This window comes from Leptinotarsa decemlineata, unplaced genomic scaffold, assembly GCF_025532065.1.
Source record: "Leptinotarsa decemlineata unplaced genomic scaffold, Ldec_3_MD MMD2_tig00026336_RagTag_RagTag, whole genome shotgun sequence".
Classification (NCBI taxonomy): Eukaryota; Metazoa; Arthropoda; class Insecta; order Coleoptera; family Chrysomelidae; genus Leptinotarsa; species Leptinotarsa decemlineata.
In genome coordinates this window covers 6,791,543-6,804,984 of record NW_027412692.1, presented here as the reverse complement: position 1 = coordinate 6,804,984, position 13,442 = coordinate 6,791,543, and the positions used below count along the sequence as shown (strand labels likewise).

The following is a 13,442-nucleotide window of genomic DNA, read 5'->3' as shown; positions in this document are numbered from 1 at the left end:
GATCTTACCTTTTAACGTGTGATTCGTAACACAGGTTGGACGATAGTAAGTGAAAATTGAGCGTTCAGCCTGGGGCTTGAACCATCGAACCATCGGCGTTTTGGTTGAATTTGAATTTGAAGAGGAAAATTGGCCGAAAATCCCTTGAAGACATAATATAGCTGAAAGAGACATAAAAAGTGAAAATTGGAAAAAAATACTATTAATGTATAGAGTATAGTCAAAGTAAACGATAGTGTGCACATTTAAAGCTGGAGACACTCTCAAAGGCCAAAAAAACCAATACATAGAAATGAACCGGCTGCGAACTAGTCCACGTGAACTGTAGAATTGGCGGTTTGTACTGGATAATTTTTACTAACCGTGTTTTATGATTGGCTGAAGAGTCATAAAATTAAATTTGAAATCATGTAACGATGACGAATAGAAATCGGGGAATGCGGGGATAGTTATCACCGTTGTGTTTAGTTCAGGAACTGATCGCGATTTGAGTGTTGAAATTCGATATTGGTGCAGTTATAATTACTTGAAACTTTTGGTATCTGTTTAAAATGTGGCGTCCTTTGACAAGTACTAATAGTAATAACGAGTGTGATAACAACGCATACTTTTTCCAGTGTACTGATTCCAGTAGCGATGGTGAACAATGGGAAAAAGAGATTCCAGTAAATAAGATTCGGATGTATTTGAGTATTGCAGAATGCAGAATAATAATGGAATTGCGTAACAAAAACTTAGAACAAATAACTAAATATAAACAAGAACAACGGCAAATTTTCTATTTGGACGAAACTTGGTATAACACTCACGACACAGTTACGAAAGGGTGGACTGATGATTCGAGAATGTGTACGCCTAACATGCTTGCAAACGAAGGTTCGCGACTAATCATTGTGCATTGGGGACTGAGTGAAGGATGAGTTTCGAATTCTTTGAAATTATGTGGAAAAAAAACTTGTATGCGAATAGTGTAATAGTTCTTGACAAAGCTTCCTATCATTCACGACAGCTCATCAAAGTACCGAATAAAAATTCGAGTAAAGATGAAATACAAAGTTTTTTAATGGATATCGATTTGTATTTTGAAGATTACTATACCAAAAACGAATTACTTGAAGTTTTACAGACAGAAACATTGGAAAAAGTGTATCCCCTTGAGAGTATCGATAAAAAGTATGGAGACACCATATAGTGAGACTTTCCCCTATTTTTGTGTTTTCAATTCCATCGAGTTGATTTGGGGAAAATTGGGAAAATTGAAACAAAGCATCAGGCGTAAAAATAATTTTCCAAAATTTGATAAGAAGAAGTATCTAATATTACCGAAGAAGAGTGACAGAAAAAGATTAAAAAAGTAATTCTAATAATATATATATATATATATATATATATATATATATATATATATATATATATATATATATATATATATATATATATATATATATAAATATATAGATATTATATATATATATATATATATATATATATATATATATATAGATATTATTATATATATTTTCATTATACGAATAGTGATTCTTATATAATCAGAAAGGATTATTGAATAACGAAATTAATTATCTCCCTAACTATATTATTAAACGGGAGCTATTGGAAGGTAGGTGGCACTATTTCGTGTACTTGAACTATACAAAATTCTCTATGAGATATGGAGCTACAAAAACACGTGATAATAAAACGGACAAAACTTTTGAAAATATCTAATAAAACTGGAGACGAAATGCAGCATTGTAGTTTCTAAGTTGAGAACAACTCTAGCACTTCGACCGTATTTGATGTCTACCACAGTGGTAGACGAATCGTCAAACATGAAAACCTGCAGACCATAGCCATAAAACTCGGAAAATAGCTTCGACACTTCAAAGCCTTCAAGACCTACTACGTAGGTCTGTCTACAGGTTGACCCACTACATTCAAACACTAACTGCGAAGGACCTACAGATAGTTATGAGATTATGATGTAACTTAGTTTCTTATTTGATATGTATCATAAGGATTGGAATTATCAAAAAAAAAACCTAATGTATTACAATGTAAATAAAGACTTGTTTTTAAAAATGGTTCCACAATTTATTCATAATCTACGTTATCCCATTGTTGTAGCCGACTGCAACTATAACCACTTTTATAGCATTTTAGTACAATAGCTCCACTGGTGTAGGAGACGCGACTATATTTTCAGTGTAGCATTCGAAAGTGCGAGCTTATTCCTGGAGCTTATTCCTGGGAAAACCAAAGCTGACAAACAGCGTCCTCTTGCAAAAGAGCTAGCGAATAACGATGGGAAATTTGTTGCCAGGTCAATTGCCGTCAAATTCGAACTGCGGTCTCGGCCAGAGATTGATTACTATTCGAGATACATTAGTTCGGACCTGGAAACGATCTGGGCAGTCCACCCGTCGGACTGTCCCAGGAATTTGAATTTTCATTATTCAGCACGGGGAGTTCAATCGGGGATTCTGAAGTTTATTGTCGTATAGAGAAATTTACGGGATTTGTTCACTTCAGAAGCTATGGAAAAGAAGACCATTCGAAGAAGTGAGGCATAAAGAAATCATTGAGCTGAATATACTTGAGGATTTTTAACCTTCGACAGTGTGAAAAATAAGCGAAGCTAAATTAATGGAGGAGCTACTGAAGTATAACAATGAAGGGCAGTATGAAAAGTCCAACTTGAAAAGTTACTGCATAATATAAAAAATAAAGACAATAATAATAATAATTACGGATATATGAGCAGAGAGGGTCGAAAAGAGTTGTCGCTGGATGTAAACAGAACCTGCTCATCGATAGATGTGTAACGCAGGACTCGGTACAATACAAGCGTAACCTCTCTATGGCCTGGATCGATTGCCGTAAGGCATTTGATACAATATCGCATGAGCTCATCTTGCATTTGCTCAGATGCCTTGCGGTACCCGACAAAATAGTGAGATGAATTGAATAACTGATACCACTTTGGCGAACTCGCTTCACCATAATATCTGGTCAAACCAGAGTCCAAACAGGGTGGGTCATTTTCAGAAGGGGTGTATTTCAGGACGATTCCCTCAGTCCCCTTCTCTTCTGCATCTCACTATTGCCATTATCCGTTGCGCTCAGAAATACTCGAAGGCATAACTGTGGCACCCCCGGAAACCGGAGGCACAAGGTCACCCATTTGTTTTATATGGATGATCTTAACTTTATGCCTCTGGAGAGAAGGATCTCCATCAGTCCTTGAGGGTGATGAAAGAGTACACGCATGCTATCGGTATGATATTCGGGATAGACTAATGTGCAATGGTCCATCTCAAAAGAGGACGATGCGGGGACTACGGAAAGGATGTGCAGTTTGTAGATGGAAGCATCCTACCGAATAGACGTATACATACCTCATGCTGGAACAATGCCACTCACAAAAGGTAACAGCAGTGAAGAACTCCCTCCGCGGCAAGTATCAGCACAAACTTCGACAGATCTGGTCATCGGAACTGTCGGGGAAGAACAAAGTTGCTGCAACAAATATGCTGACAACAGGGAGGCCGTGGACTTTTGAGTTTGGAGTGTCTATATGACAGAATGGTACTGGATATAGCCTATAAAGTTGTCAGGTGTTTGGATCCTCTTCTCTATATGGTCCGTGACCATGAGAGAGCTGGAATTGAAGCATGTCTCTTTAGGGCAGCTGCCCGAGCAGCTGATAAACTCGATTGAGGTTTCGACACTGAACGAGGTGACCACAACTCTGACACCGAATTGGACCCGTTCAGCAAAAATCTCATATAAAAGCCTCGGAGATCACCTCACTTCTGAGGAAACACAAGGATAAGCCAATGTATGGGGTTTTCTTCAATAACATTGAAGACCTTAGCTTATCAAAGCGTCTGACATTCGCTTTCCTCAGGGCTGAAGTCGGAAACTGAGGGGTTCATCATGGCTTGCCAGGATGGTGTGTTCAATACCTTAGTCTACCGCATTCGCATGTTGGGTATAGAGGTTCCTGACACAAGGTGCAGGACGCGAGACGTCCGAGACCCTAATGCCCTTGCGATCAGCATGTCCGAAAAGAGAAGGAAAAACGGATAAAATATCGAGATTTTCTCTTCGAACTCCGCAGAATCTATCCAGACCACTCTGTCGAAATGGTTGTTCTGATTATTGGAGTCCTTGGTGTTCAAAAACATAATCGCGGTCCATTTTCTTCTAGTGTTTTTAAGTTGAATATGTTTGATAAAATATTCTGGTCTGTGCCCCTAGCTGGATAGAATCCACTGCACTAGAAAAACATAAATTTCAAGCACTTACGCTAAACAGATTTTAATCGCTGGACGGAATTTTGATAAAATGAAGACTAAATTAAAGATGCATAGTCTACTCTACAACGGCGACGATAAAATGTGAGTTATATGAGTGTCACATGTAAGCCTAACACGACCCCTAAATCTTTAAAATTATAAGATGAAGTTTTTTGTAGAAAGACAGTACTTTGCATTTACCTACATTGAGTTGAAATCTGTTTTCACTATACCAGATTTGAACTTCATTAAGAGAGTCCTGTAAGTGATAGTAGCCATCTATAAATTTGATCACTCAATAAATCTTCATGAGTTTATGCTTGACGAAGCTATTGTATAGCGAAACACGTGTCGCGGTTTTCGTAAAACCCTTTTATAGTGAAAATCATACAATAAACTGTATTGATTAGTTTTTTTTTTAAATATATTCTGTTACACTCGCTAGGTTTGTTCCGATAGATCTTTTAGTCATGATTCCATGCTGATTTGGTGTTATAATCATTCCAATATCGTTTTATATTTGATCATAAATAATGCTTTCAAAGAGTTTTCCAAAATTGCATAATATAGCTACTGATGTGTTGTTCGATACGAATGATCGGTCGCCAGATAGCTTTCAGAAGTGACAACTAAGTTGAAAATATGTGAAAGTGGCTCTATCAACGCAAAAATATATTCCTCCAAGAGCTGCATTTGGCTAAGAAAAAAGTGAAGTTTGAATTGCTACCTCAAGCACTATAAGCACTATATTCGCCAGATTCAGCTCCGCCAGATTATTTTCTCAGCGTTTAAAGATTTTCCATCGAACTTATTGAACGTTGCTGGGAAAAGTGTATAGAGCTGCAAGGAGATTATGTTGAAAAATTAATGATGTTTGTCGAAAAAACATGTTTTCCTACTTAAGAACTCAAAAGATATCCCTCGTACACCGCTGCTCACCAGCTAGGCTGAATTCCTCCTGAGCGCGGGCGTATCTATCGACAAAGCAATCAACTAGGACATTCCGCACGGCAAAAGCGGGCAGACAATCCGTGGTGGCATTATGGATGCGATTTTTTTCTAAGTTTGTAAGCCGTCGATTTTCTAGACCGTATTTTGGTGCGGTAGCTCATTTTAATATCAACCCCAGGAGCTTTGAGAATATGTTTTCTTATGTTTGAGGCGAACTCCAATTTGCAAGGACAAAAACTGCTCAATGTGGATACGATAAATCAGAGGAACGGAACTTGAACAAAGGAGTAAACTTCCTGTGGCGGAAGACATTTTTTGAATGTTCAGCATATAAAAAGTATTTTACGTCAGTTTTCTTGAAGATACTCTGAACAAAATTCGAATTTCAAGTATGAAAAAATTACTGTAAACTTCACACTTGAGAGATTATATATTTATCGAAGAAAATATTATAATCAACCTCGAAAAGGATTTGTGAAAAATATTGGAATTTATCCATGGTTTGGGTAACATATGGATGCACAAGTCCAAGGTTGGGTCGATTTCTAACGATTGTTTTCTTCAATCCGATAAAACAATGAAAAAGTTGAAGGCTGGGTCACCAAAACTGAGTAACTTCCTTTCATTTCTTGTTCTTCTTCATCTAAATCCAATTCTTCTCAACACTTTTTTCGTAAAGTTCTTCACAGCCATTTTCATTTACAATTTTTTTATATATTCGCCGCAGCGTAGGGGTTTTTTTGGACATATGAAAGTTCTTATGATGCACTGTTTTGGAACATTTGGTATAGTAATGAATATTACTGGAGTTCTTTCCCAACACCAAATCGTTATGTTTAACACCTCGACACGTGTTTCGATCACCAAATGATCATTTTCAAGAGGAAGATTGAACTGGAAACTTTCCTAAGCTAACGCTATGTATGCTATACAGGTATACCTGAAACACGTCAGTTGATTTCACGTTGTACACATTTTATTTCAACCCCTTAGCTGCAACCCTTCCCAACTGTTTTTTTCAAATGCAATCCTATGTCGTGTATGGGCTCGTTGAAAAGCTCGTAAAAAATGGAATCTGACCATATCCTTCATTTTTTTCACTCATGTGGTTACTACGAAATGAAAAAAAAAATAAAACCAAAAAGTTAGAAATACCTACTTAGCTATCTACGGGTGAATTAACGCAAAAACCAAATAAATGGTGATGATGTACATTGCTCAACAATAGCTAAGGATCACCAGTACCTACTTTCTAAAAGTTTACAAATTTTAAGAACAGACCAACCGGGCCAGGCACCAATACAAATTTTATTGATTTATGTGTAAAACTGATAACGTAATGTAGCATCAATGTGGATTTTGTTTTTTCACCAAAAACTAACACATAAAATTGTTGTTGATTTTTTGTGCCAAAATGAATGTCTTCATGAGAATATTGTCCTGACTCAGTTTTGAAATTGTGGAATTTATGGGTGAAATTGAAATTGTATGTATGTTTAGTTTATTAATTGGGTACCTTCAAAGTGTTTTTTTTTCAATTTGCTAAACAAAAATGATATTGTCAAAGAGGCAGCATATTCAAGTATTGATATTGTTGGGATGTGGGGATAGTCAAAGTGAGGTGTGTACTTTATTTAATGCAAAATATCTGGAAAATCACATTTCCCAGGCTACTGTGAGTAAGATCTTACACACATTTGAAGAACATGGTACAGTGAAGGTCTTGCCCAGAAGTGGGCGGCCACATGTTTTAGACGAAGATAAAAAATTGGACATTGCCGTGTCTCTGCAGAAAGATCCACATTTGTCAACGGTTTCATTGGCCCAAAACAATTCTGCGTCTTGACGTACGATTGGGAGGTTTACCACACTAAATTAATTTTACAATTTGCCTTATCTATTATTTTACAATATGTCCTTATATAGTGTTTAAATATTATAGTTATATATAAAACAATTTTCAGCTATATGAAAATTAATTAATTAAAAATTAAATTAATTAACAAATAATTTTTAAATATAAAAATTAAATTATTTAACAATTAATTATTAATTAATTAATCAATTAATTAATTTTCATATAGCTGAAAATTGTTTTATATATAACTATAACATTTAAACACTACATAAGGACATATTGTAAATTAATTAACAATTAATTTTTAATTAAATTATCAATTAATTAATTTTTATATAGCTGAAAATTGTTTTATATATAACTATAACATTTAAACACTACATAAGGACATATTGTAAAATAATAGATAAGGCAAATTAATTAATCAATTAATTAAATAATTTTTATATAGCTGAAAATTGTTTTATATATAACTATAACATTTTAACACTACATAAGGACATATTGTAAAATAATAGATGAGGCAAATTGTAAACTTAATTTAGGGTGGTATACCTGTATGGTTTACCTGTATGGTTTACCTGTATGGTTTACCTGTATAGTATACCTGTACAGTATACCTGCATAAATAGCGTTAGCTTAGGAAAATTTCCAGTTTAATCTACCTCTTGAAGATGATCACTTGGTCATCGAAACACGTGTTGAGGTGTTGAAAATGACGATTTGGTGTTGGGAAAGAACTCCAGTAATATTCATATGAAAGTTGATGACATATCGACGAAAAAACTCCTAGTCAAAATCATCAAGAACGATTCTTGGAGATTCTGTTTCTTTTTTGTTTGGAGTAGAAAATGACTACTCACCATCTTCAATTCCTTCCATTTCACTATGTAATTTTTGAATGGTATTTAAACTTACACCCGTTGCTTTTGCACTAGATGCTTTTGAACTTTTAGTAATCTTAAGAAAGACCATTATTGGTTTCTCATTTCCTAACGTTTGCAACCTTTGAAATTCCTCCCTTGTTTGCCCCGATAGAAGTTTGTGTTTCAGTTTAAAAGTAATTTCAATACACAGATTTTTGTCCCAATCTGCACTGCCGACGTATACACTGATAGACTATTGCCCCTAAGCGGTCTCAGCGTCTTCTAACGCACATTCCTTCTTATATTTCACAAGCTTCCGCTGTGAATATGATTATGTATTGGCAGAGTTAATCACAAGTTGGACAGATGAATCCCAGAGATTGCTTTGATGATATTTGTGAATCACGTCGTGTTTGTGAATAAATGTATGAAGTGATCAACCCCAAAGAAATGCACTGATAATTTTCTGGATTGAGAGATGCTCATGTTTGAACTCAATTCACTTTGCCTGAGGATGTTTTGATAGGGAAAGATTTCGAAATTTTTAAAGGAAAAATCAAAGTTTTTACTTTTTCACGTGTAACAGCAGAAAAAAAGTGTTCTCCACAACTATTCTGTTGAATATATTCCAAATTGGTGATGAAGTTGCGATTGACAACCAAATCAAGTTGAAAAATAAACGGTTCGTTCTGCACTCTCTGACAGAATTAATTTTATTTTTCACTATTCTGAAATTTCTCATAGTTATAAACCATACAGATAAAGGGTTTCGGAGAACTGATGATACTGAAAGATTCATTGGGGAAATAATCCTATTGTACAGGTTTCCTGAACCCAAAATTCATTGACCATCCTATAGTCTGGGAAAGTATAACTTCGGAATGCAAGATTTATGATACACACCCCGCTTTGGTCAAAGTAACTCAATACTTTTTTGACAATTCTCATGATGATCTGTCGGAGTTTATGGTGTTCTGGTCTAATGTTAAGTCCTTCAGAACGATATCGCTTACCTTCTGATCGTATACTCTTACAGATGCAAATAATGAACGAACTGACACAAAATGAATTGTTTTCTCCATCCAAGTCGCGAGGCCGATCTTACACTGCGCTGAATCCATAGTCTATCTTATGATGAGTAGGTTCTTCTTTGTGGAAAGTATTATGAATTACAAATGCAATTGAAATAACAATTTTTCAATAAGAACGGTTATTACCTCGGCAAAAACCCTTTAAACTTCTCCGGGTGATGCAGTGAATTTTGCTCAGATTTTTTATTTAAACTTTTAAAATGTTCCTAGCTAATTGTAACAATTTCAGTTCAAGTCTAGAAATGAAATCCATTATCACTACACAGATGTTTGTCCAACGCTTTACTACCAATGTATGAACTTCGAAATTATTATTACAACTTAGTGCCCCACCGTCTTCTAACGCGCATCTAGTGGCCAGGATTATATAAAAATTTTGAAAGCTATTCCTATATTTGAAAAGCTGAAATATTTTTTTTTATTATACAGTTACAATCTTGAGTCTTGATTTATATTTATAATAATTTTGAAATAATACCTGTCCAAACCGGATATTGCAAAAATTACGATTTCATATTCTGGTATCCTAAGGTTTGTGTTCACCTCATTTTCCTCTGTTGATTTTTTTTTGACAAATAAAAAATACTATCATCTCTGAGTTTGAGGATTACCGACCTAACATCTACCGTTCCCATCCATTCAGCGATGACACTGAAGTTTGCGACTTGTACCCGAGCAAAACTTCTACACAGTGATGTTTCCCTGAGGTTATACAATTGTTGGATATAATGGTGAAACGTAATCGGAAACTTGGGAAATGCCAGTTGGCACTGTTAAAAAAATATCAATATCATGCCTACGGAACATATGTATGGTTATAATCGCTAGTTTTGTATAGGACGCATCTGAAAGGACTCATTTTCTTTGGTCAAATATCTATTCAAATTCAGGTTAAGTCCAAAAAGAATCATTCATCATAATTGTTGTGTTTCAATGTGAATGATTCTTTCAAACTATGTAATAACATAAATTTTGTTGTTCTAGGTACTATTCAGTTGAGCCGATAACAAAAACAAAATACGAGTTGAGTAAGTAAAAATATCAAACTTGTAATTTTAAAAAACTGTTTAAACAAATTCGTCAGAAAACACTAAAGACTAGGGAACTTGTATAAAAATATAATCACAAAAATTACATTGAGAATCAAAATATATCATCCTAATGAAGCCTTTATTACCAAAAAAAAAACTATTTTTAAATACAATTCCTTCTATTGAAACAATTAAAGTATAATAAAGATTTAAATTTGTCACGTGACCAAAAACGCTCAGCCATTGTATGTGACGTCATACTGTATTTCGCCAGTCACCATGCCATTCATGTTGAACTGTTTGTGTTTACTGGTTCGAAGTTTCTGTTGTTTATTGTGATACTTTTGTCCAAATATGTGGTTTTTACTGTATCTAGTTAATTTTCACAGTATTATTAACCATTAAGTCTGTAAATTCAAACAAACATGGCCGACTACGGAGCTACAAAACGTCAATCCGATAATCTGCCAGTTGTTGATATGTTTATGGTAGCTAAATTCATTAAAGAAGCTAAACGTGTTTCTCTTGGTGAAGTAAGCGGAGTTAAAATAGACAAGTAAGTACAATTATTATTTGTTGTAAGTTTAATTACTAAGTACAAGTTCTATATTTTAATTAACTGACTAAGTAGGTATCAACCACTACATGGTAATATCATCATAAAAGAAGATAATTATTTGATGACAAAACCTTACTTAATGAAATTTATATGAATAATTTGGGTTAAATTGTATCAGTTTGGTTAGTCTTGATTAGATTTACAATTGATATTAATTATATTATTTAATCAACTTCCAAATTTTCCAATATCCCTAGCCTGAACGCAATTATCTCACAAATCAGATAGATAATAAGTAAATACTTTCACTAAAATGGTTTTCACATACATAAAGAGCTTTGCTGTTATATGTATTATCATTTTTATTCTTTCTGCGTGTATTTAACAATTTTGTTCGACGATAACGATCATTTTAAGGTACTCTTATAAATATTTAATTGGGTGATTTAATGGAAGTATTTATATTTTTTGTGTTCCATTGACTTTGAAATTGAAAGTCCTTGTTAGATTTATGAATTTAATAACATACAAATGAAGCTGAATCAAGGTTAAACACAAATCTCGAAATTTTACAACTTAATAATACCAATCTGTTGAAAAAACAGTACCTCATCACATTGAACACAAAAGCTTTCCGCTGCAGCTGATTAAATAAGTATATTTAAACGGCAGTCACAGCCTGCGCCATATGCGTGCGCCTGGATTGATACAGTATGACGTCATGACAGTTCTTCACGCCTTTAAAAGCTTGTTTGAAGTGGTTTTTCAACGCAAGAAACTTTTATACTTTTTATGAACTGACTATTGATATTTCATTACCCATATTTTGCAGTAGTTAATAGTTATTATAACAGAACACATTTACGATATAATGAAAAATATGCAACTGAGGATACTCTACAAAAACAAACTTTTGTCTATTTTTCACTATATTTCTTTATTGTTGACCGGTTTCGGCTATTACACCATTTTCAAAACTAACTGATTACATTTGAATGAATGAAAGAAATTGAAATGATTCAAGTGAAAGTTTTGGCTAAAACTGCCTGTGTGTGATATTGATACCGACTTTCAGTTGTAAATAGAAAATTCAATTAGAAGTCTCCAAAATTATTCTCAACATCAATTGATTCCACTGAAACAAAAGTTAATTTTGAATTTTCACACATACACATTATTTTACCGCATTGAGCGTAATTTAAATGTTTTTCAACTATACACTCATCTCCAAATAATTTATATGCTCTTGCAATCCTCTCTGAATTTCGCCTAATAAAAATACAATACTCCCACTTGCTGCAGCCCCTGTTTGAAAAGAAATGTAAATCAAAGCCATTCAGTGAGTTTACTCTTGATAAAAACCAGCTTGTTTGCCAATTCCAATTGGACTTTTTTCCCAAATCCTTGTCTTACATTTAAGAGCAACTGATGCCGGTGAATATGCCGATTTGCATATTTCAATATTCAATTAGATGCAAATAAATCCCGTGAAATAAATATTTAGTGGCGAAGAACCCGTGCAGTGACGTTTTCATTTGGTAAAACTAACTGCTACACGTGAGCAGAAGAAGATTCCTTAATAAAGTAAGAAAAAAGACACTTCAATCATAGTGAAAATTTCTTTTGTTGAGCACATCGAAGAAATATCTATACTATTTATACTATATTATAAATGTGAAAGTTTGTCAGGATGGATGTATGTTTGTATGTATATTTATGATTCTATCACGCCTAAACGACTGAACGGATTCAGATGAAACTTTACATAAATACAGCTTATACATCAGAATAACATATAGGCTACAATTAACAAAGGTTTTGTGTAATTTCGGTCATAATATAACAATGAGTATTAAGTAAGTCGTAAAAATGCATGCTCCCTGAGAGCTATCTTGGCGTACGCTGCCTATAATGCATGTAATGATGTTACATCAAATTTCGAACCTGTTGAGCACGGTGTTCCACAAGTTTCAATACTTGGGCCCCTGCTCTTTATTATTTATGTTAATGACATATGTAATTTCATGTCACCCTATAAGTTCATTCTCTATGCAGATGACACAACTTTGATATATAGCGATCAATCATCATCAAACATTCTACAAGTGATAGAAGAAGCTGAAAATCAAGTCATCACTTGGTTTCAACCAAATAAATTGGAGTTTAATAGTGACAAAACTCAAAATCTTGAGTTCACCGCTGTAGGTTCAGTTAACAAAAGTGTAAAATTACTTCGCATTAGTCTCGACAGTACTTTATCTTGACATCAACATACAGATCTTCTCGCAAATAAACTATCTAGTGCAATATATTATCCTTCAACTGCAAAACATCACAAGCGGTGAGATTCTAAAAATAACGCATTTTCCATTATTCCACTCACACATCAGCTACGTTGTTGTTCTTTGGGGTAACTCTTCTGGTTCGATGTGAATTTTCAAACTACAGAAAAAAAACTGTGAGTGTCCGGGAGCACTGTAGACCATTATTCAAAAAATTACGTATCATGCCGTTGCCATCATTATATATTTATCAGACGCTACTGGAAATCAGAAAAAATGCTCAGTTGCTAGAGAAACACCAACACTTCACGAGAAATGCGGTAAGAAAAGGTAAGAACATGCCGTTATCGTTTGACGAGATCAAAAATGAATTTTGTTGATTGCAATATTTTCAACTCTCTGCCAAATGAGTTTGAAGAGCTTAGTATCACCAAATTCAAAAGAGCCATCAAGAAAATGCTACTCAACCAATGTTTTTACTCAGTTTCGGAATACTACGATCA

The 13,442-nt window shown here is 34.3% G+C and overlaps 1 protein-coding gene across 2 annotated transcripts in view; it reads left to right on the top strand.

Annotated features, from left to right (window-relative positions):
• LOC111502284 (immunoglobulin superfamily member turtle) overlaps positions 1–13,442 on the top strand; it is a 278,977-nt gene that overhangs the window by 86,531 nt on the left and 179,004 nt on the right. Inside the window, exon 2 of one of the 2 annotated variants that reach the window (XM_074183310.1) lies at positions 10,052–10,095. The exons of the other annotated variant lie outside the window; for it this stretch is intronic. The gene's annotated coding sequence lies outside the window, so the exon portion shown is untranslated. The remainder of the gene's footprint in view (positions 1–10,051; positions 10,096–13,442) is intronic. 2 annotated transcript variants of the gene reach the window in all.